Below are 7,049 nucleotides of genomic sequence, written 5' to 3'. Positions count from 1 at the left end.
CTGCATTCCAATCAGTCAACACATTCATCACTAGATGCACAAAGAGAGCAGGTAGGTTGGATTCCCTGTGAACAAAACAATTCAGGCATATACATGCACTGACCTCTAACTCAATTTGGAGATTTAGAATCTCCATCTTGAAGACTTTCCTAACATCTCAGCTGCTGTATTTAATGGGACCTTTTGTCGATGTGGTCAAGAGGGATCAAAGAGAATTTATCTTTTTAGTTTCTTTTCCTTTCATTTAAAAAATTATTTAACCATAATGGTTCTGGAGCTATTTCTTGTTGGCAAAATTATGGAGCTGCGTACTGATTCAGAGACGTGTTGGGACGCTGGGCACAGATGGCTTTAATTATTTGGGCAGCCATTGACAGATGTGACAGTCTAGGTTTCTGCTGCCTTGGACAGGTGTAAGCTATAGGATTGACCCAGAGGGAGTTGTGGAGAGCCAGAATTGGATAGAGCCCTGTGATGGCCCTTTATTTGGTCTTAATCCACCCCTAGGTACGTAGTTATCATATTTCTTTGCCTCAAGGCATGGTCAAGTCAGTCAAAACCATCAAACCAAGTTTGTGTGCAGAAAAGAAACTCTCAAAGAGAAAAATACACTGTTAGCAATTGGTTCCCAAACGCTGCTCAATATTTTTACTCAGAAACCTTTCTTTTCATTGATCATGGTTTCATAATCAAAAGGATCTATGTATATATCCTTCCTTCTGGATCATAACAAGCATGTTCACTTCTCTGATTATAGTCCACACAAATAATTTCGAAGACCTGAATGTCAGCCTGTGAAAACCTTCATAATTTTGTTCAGTGAATTTACTAAGTTATAAAGAGTAGGAAGATAAAGCTGACATATTCCCTGCTTACTTAAGAAGCTATTGAGCATTTAGGAGGGGGCTTCTGACCTCTGAGCTAATAAGAATAAGAGACAGCACTTACTGTGTCAAGCCACTGTTCTAGGCTCTGGAGATGCAGTAGTGATCAAAATAGCCATTTTCCCCATGGAGCTTCCATTCTAACTGGGTATATGGACTATTAAAAACCCATTTCTTTCTCTCTCCATATATGTATATACATACACACACATATTGTGTGTGTACACATATATATGTATTACATGGGGTGGATTGTGGTATACTAACTTTTACAACAGATTATATCTAAGAAATTATGTCTAGCTGTGTATGTGAATTCAACAGGAACTCTGTAGAGGAAAAACTATTTAAGCAGGGCTGAATATAAGGGAGAGATCACCAAGTGGAAAAGTAGAAGAAAGTATTCTAGGTCCTCATAATTCTTCGTTTGAAAAAGCAGAGTTCTGACTTAGTACCTATAATGGGCTGAAATGTGTCTCCCTAAATTCATACGTGGAAAGCCCAACCCCCAATACCTCAGAATGTAAGCATATTTTGAAATAAGATCTTTAAAGAAGGAAATGAATTAAAATAAGACCATTGGGAGCTTTGCGCAGTGGCAGTATCGTAGTCATTGAGGTTTATCCAAGGCACGATTATTGCTAATTGAAAATGAGACCATTGGGGAGGGACCTAATTCAATAGGACTGGTGTCCTTAGAAATGATCCCTGTGTCCTTAGAAGACGAAGAGATGCCCTGGATACTTGGCACAGAGAAAGGGCCATGTGAGGACACAGTGACAAGGGGGCCATCTGCAAGTCAGAGAGAGAGAGAGCCCTCAGGAGAAATCATCAACCCTGCCAGCGCCCTGGATCTTGGACTGCCGGCCTCCAGAACTGTGAGAAAATAAGTAAATATATCTGTTGCTTAAGCCACTCAGTCTGTGTGTCATTTTGTTACAGCAGCCCCACCAAACTAATACAGCACCTGATGTTCAGATCGGAAGAACGGTGTATACCTAGCACACAGAAAGCTTTCAAAGAATATCGACCAAATTAAAATGTCTGTGAGTTGTAGAGCTGACCCATACTGAACGTTTAACACGTGTAACAATCTAATTTAATCCAGCAACACTATGATGTAGATATTATGATTCTTATTTTACTTATGAGGAAACTGGGACTTGGCATGGTTCACTAAGGTACCCAGCGTCACATGGCTGGTAAGTCAGCCTGTGTTTGAACCCAGACAGTGTGATCTGATGGCACTAAGCTCCAGCACTCTGAGGAGCTGAAGGAGGAGAAGAAAGTCCAACTCATGGAGGGCCTTGGTTATAGCTACAGAAGCTGAATATTCAAGGAACCAAAAATGCACGTCAGTACCCAGAAAACCTGTTATGCAATTACCTGTATTTACTCAGACCAACTCTAAAGATAATCACAATCCATGCATACAACTCATCACCCAGTACCTCATGTAGGCATGGCCCTCCCAACCACTAATCTCCCCCTTGTATAACACACACACACACACACACACACTCACACACTCCCACTCACCCCAAACTCCTCAGACAATACAACTTTTTAAGAAGTCCTTTGAAGAATGCCTTAAAGGATTTGAATCAATAATCTCCTCAGATCCAAAACTGGAGCTCCCCAGTTTGCTTTTTAATGATATCTCCCAGCTCGGCAATCACAACCGCTTCTTACTGTTCGCTCCTACCTAGTCTACTCCATTCTTCCCTCAGCCCACAGAGCATTTTTTTTGTTTTTTAATAAAGAAACATACATGGAATTAAGTCTCAGTGTCCCATGTGCTTCATTATCCTGGCTTGTTGGGAATGTGTTAAACATACAGTGTGAGTTTTCATAAGTAGCAGAAAAGGATCAAAGGAACCTACTTTACCAAAGGTTTTTCTTTTCTCTCTCTCTCTCTCTTTTTTTTTTTAAAGTAAGGTTTGGGCGATTCAAATCACACTAGGTAGTTGAGCTGATAAGATATGGGAGGAGAGGTCTCCAGCAGTAGTTTTTATTTCAAGAAAAGAAAACTTTTTAAGTCATAAATGTTCTTAGGTGGTTTTTTTTTTTTTTCAGTTGAATTGCAAACCTGGAATTAGAAGACGTTTTGAAAAAATATGCTTGATGTTAACCCTAGGTAGTTATATAGCCCAAAGATTACAGTTTGCTATGCTGCTGAGATTTTTACATACCAAAAACTTTAAAACTTTAAATGGACTACTTAAAATTAAACACACACACACACATCTCCCTTAATAACATTTTCATTTTGCTCTTCTGTAAAACTGTACAGTGTTTGTTCCTATGTGCAGTAAGCAAGAGACCTTGGATTGGGAGGATTTGAATAAATCACCCTGAGATGGGATATAATGTGAAATGTGACTTTCCTGGGGAAACAAACTTGCTTATTTGATCCTATCTTTGCAATACAGAGGGATCTTGTTTCTCAACTTTTGGATGTCCCTAAGCTATTTGGGTTTCTAAAGACAAGACCAAAATCCATTAAGATCTCAAACTGACTCAAGAGGACACATTTGTAATCATGATTCGTAAGAATCTGGTTTATACAGGACTCTGAGACATTTTTCTCAGTAATAGTTTTTTAAAAATGTTTTCAAAATCCAGTTTTGCTGAATAAAAATCTGTTTCTTCTGTTCTTTAATTTTGCAGCTACTATTGTGGTGTCACTACTATATGTCTATTCTTATGTTAACATACTGTCTTGATGGCTGTAGTTTTATAAGAAGTCTTGAAATCAGCTAGTGTAAGCCCTCCAACTTCTTTCAAATTGCTTTGGCTATTCTGTTTTCTGCATTTCCATGTAAATTTTAAATCAATCATAGTACTAATTTATTTTTTTTTTTAAGTCTGCCAGGATTTTGATTGGGATTTCATTGACTCTACTGACCAACTTTGAGAAATTTACGTAACAATAATAATATTGAATCTTCTGATACCAAGATGTTAGATCTCTCCTTGATTTTGTTATTTAATTGATCTCAGCAATGTTTTGTAGGTCTCAGTATATAGATCTTTCTTTTTTTAAAGATTTATTTGAGAGAGAGAGAGCGTGCGCACGTGCAATCATGAGCTGGGTAGGGGCACAGGGAGAGAATCTTTAAGCAGACTTCCCACTGAGCACGGAGCCTGACGATCCCATGACCCATGAGATCATGACCTGAGCCCAAACCAAGAGTCTCCCACCTAACTGACTGAGCCACCCAGGTTCCCCTCAGTATATAGATCTTGAACATATTTGTTAATTTTATCCATATTTCATATATAAAATCAATTTTAATTGCTATATAATATTCCACTGAGCTAAAGGGCTATTATTACTCAACCATTCTACCTAATGTTTACTATACAGGTGGTTTACAGTTTTTATTCTAATATAAATAACATGGTGATAAACATTGGTGCATAAATCACTTTTTGTATTTAAAATTAGTGTCTTTATATAAATTTCCAGAAGAGAAGTTACTACGTCAAAAGCCATGAAAATTTTTCAGGTTCTTGATACATACTGAGTAACTGTTTTTTCTTAAAGATGAATTACAAACATCTTTTTCAGATATTCCGCTTTTTTCTCTTCTGTGGCCTAGGCAAACAGTCATTATTATATAATCTCCAAGAAAGATAGAGAAAGGAAAAAAGATTTTTAAATCCCTTATGAAGAGAAACTCCTTTTGTCAGTTTTGCATAATTTGATTCTTTTTCAGATTTGTTTTAAAAATAGGAATCCAGTAATAAAAACAATTGGGAAAACCACTGAACTAGATGAACTCTAAGGTATTTTTCAGTGAAGCATTTTATTTGAAGCTACACCATCTTCTAGCAGACTTGTCTACATATGAAGCCCTGGGGAAGCTAGGAGTCCATGACACCAAACATGTCACAAAACAACCTTCAGTTCACAGGACACAACTAGTTCTGGACCAATATCAAAAGAGACTGGAATCAAAATTCAGATTCAAATGGAGATTTCTGGGTACCTACTAACATAGGGCAGGTGCTCTGACTGCATTCTAACATACATTCTCTTAATAAATCCTCAAAAGAGATCCATGTGATTACCACCATTTTGAAAATGAGAAAAGGAGGGCTCAGCTTAGTAAGTGCTAGAGTTAAGACTTGAACTCAAGTCACCTGACCCTTTAGTCACACCCCACAAGTATCCCAGAGCCTGGTTTGAGATTGGGCAACAGACATACATTATTAAATAGGTCAAGGAATAAGAACAGGTGAGAGGCTCAGAGATTCACAGGAAGAACCCAGGACCGGAACATGCTTTCATGTCTACTTGAAGAAAATCAAAACCAAAGCAGACAATTTGAAATCCAACCCCACTCTATATTAGCTTATGATCTTGATCTTGGAACAATTCCTTAACTTCTCTGTTTCCTTTTACATAAAATGAGAGCAGTATTACTTCATAGGGTTTGTGAGAGGATTAAATGAGATGATGAATATGAAAATGCCTAGCTCAAAGTCGGCACATAGAGGGTGCTCATACCCAAAGTGCCACACAGACCACAGACACATCTTCAGCTACGGCAGTTTTGAATCAGGCCCCCAAAAGGCAGAGGAGAAGACAAAAGAGTGAGGGCCAGGAAAATCAGATTATTATTGTTTCTAGGCAACCACAGAAAAGGAATAATACAAGGGGCATTTCTCATAAAAGTACTACACTGGCTACCTCACAAAAAGACTCCCTTGTCCGGTTTTAAAAGTAGGATGCAACTATCAACGACCACAGAGAACCTTTTAATAATTCAAAATTATTCAAAATTCTTCCCAACACCCCCTCCTCTTTCTCTTCTTTCCTCCCCCCCTCCCCCAATTCTCAAAGTACCCAGGGAGGAAGATAAGAGATGTTTTCATTCCAATGTTATAAATGATCAAACTGAGGGTCAGAGGAAGCTGAGAAAAGGAAGCACAGTTATCCACCTTAAAATCAAAGCCCCTTGGGCTGTAACCTCCTTGAGGCCAGCCTCTATACCTTGTTTTCTTATATATCTTTCCAAAAGGTTCTCAAAAATGTGTTGAGTGAGGTGCATTAGTCTGAGGTCTGCTCATTCAGGAGGCTCATTTTATTCAAAGCAGACTCTCAGGTTAAATTTCAAGGTCCCAGGTGCTATGGAAAGCTTCTTCAGTTGAAACATTTCCATTTAGGAAAAACTTATTTTAAGTGTCTTGGTACACTGTCATGTTCCACTGCTAATCCATTCTTTCTTTTCTTTCTAATTTTTGAATAATGCATGCACTTTTTTTTAGAGACAACATAGGGGGAAAAAAACACTAACTGAGGATAAATTTTCCTTTTGAAAAAAAAAAAAAACCCTTGATGTTAGCTCGTCCTCCTGATTGGCTTTAAGTTGCAAGTACAATTAATTGACCTTGGACATGACATGTTTTAAAGCCACAATGAGTGAAATTTTACTGGAGGCATATTTATCTTAAGTTGAAATGCAACTTGCTGTCTCAGAATATTACCTCAGTCTGGTATTATCTCTGACTGAAGGCAGGAAGTGTTGTCCTGCCTATTTAAAAATATACTTCACTTGGACCCAAAATAAAAACATGTCAAATGCAAAGAGACCCACACTTGAAACTTGACTCCCCAGATTTACAATTTCCATTATGAATATCACAAAAAAAAACTGCTCTGGGTATCCAAATAAAATAACTACTTTTCCTCCTTCCCCAGCTTGTAAAAATTAAGATAATGCTGCAGTGTTGATTTCCTTAAAAGAAAGCATCCACTAGGTAAATGTTGAGACTCCCCTGGATTCTTAGTACCACCGGTTGTCACTATTAAAGTCATAAAAATAGGACAGAGAAGACATGTTTTGCTTCCGACAATTTGAGGATTGGATTTTCCAACCACCTTTGAACCTTTTGATGTTCAAATTCCTCACTGGCAGGCATTCCAAAGCCTTGCAGGGCTCCTGAAATCTGAGAAGTCTCCTCACCAGAGACATGTTGAGCTGAGCTGAAGGCTCGCAGATGTGGCTGCCGCCTGGCTCCCAGAACCGAAAGGGGAGAACCACAGTCAATTATCTGGATGGTGCTTCCTGCTCTGCCCATCCCGAGATCCCCTTCTATTCAAGGCCCCCTTCAGTTTGTTTTTTTGGGGAAGGGGTTTGGCAGCCAAGAGGGCTC

At 38.5% G+C, this 7,049-nt stretch overlaps 1 pseudogene; it reads left to right on the top strand.

The window, feature by feature from the left end:
* The first annotated feature begins 1,468 nt into the window (after positions 1–1,468).
* Positions 1,469–1,619, top strand: LOC123326612 (annotated as a pseudogene).
* Positions 1,620–7,049: the final 5,430 nt, after the last annotated feature.

The sequence above is a fragment of the Neomonachus schauinslandi genome, chromosome 13, assembly GCF_002201575.2.
Source record: "Neomonachus schauinslandi chromosome 13, ASM220157v2, whole genome shotgun sequence".
Lineage (NCBI taxonomy): Eukaryota > Metazoa > Chordata > Mammalia > Carnivora > Phocidae > Neomonachus > Neomonachus schauinslandi.
Note: the sequence above shows the minus strand (reverse complement) of the source record. Positions and strands in the feature narration are given on the sequence as shown.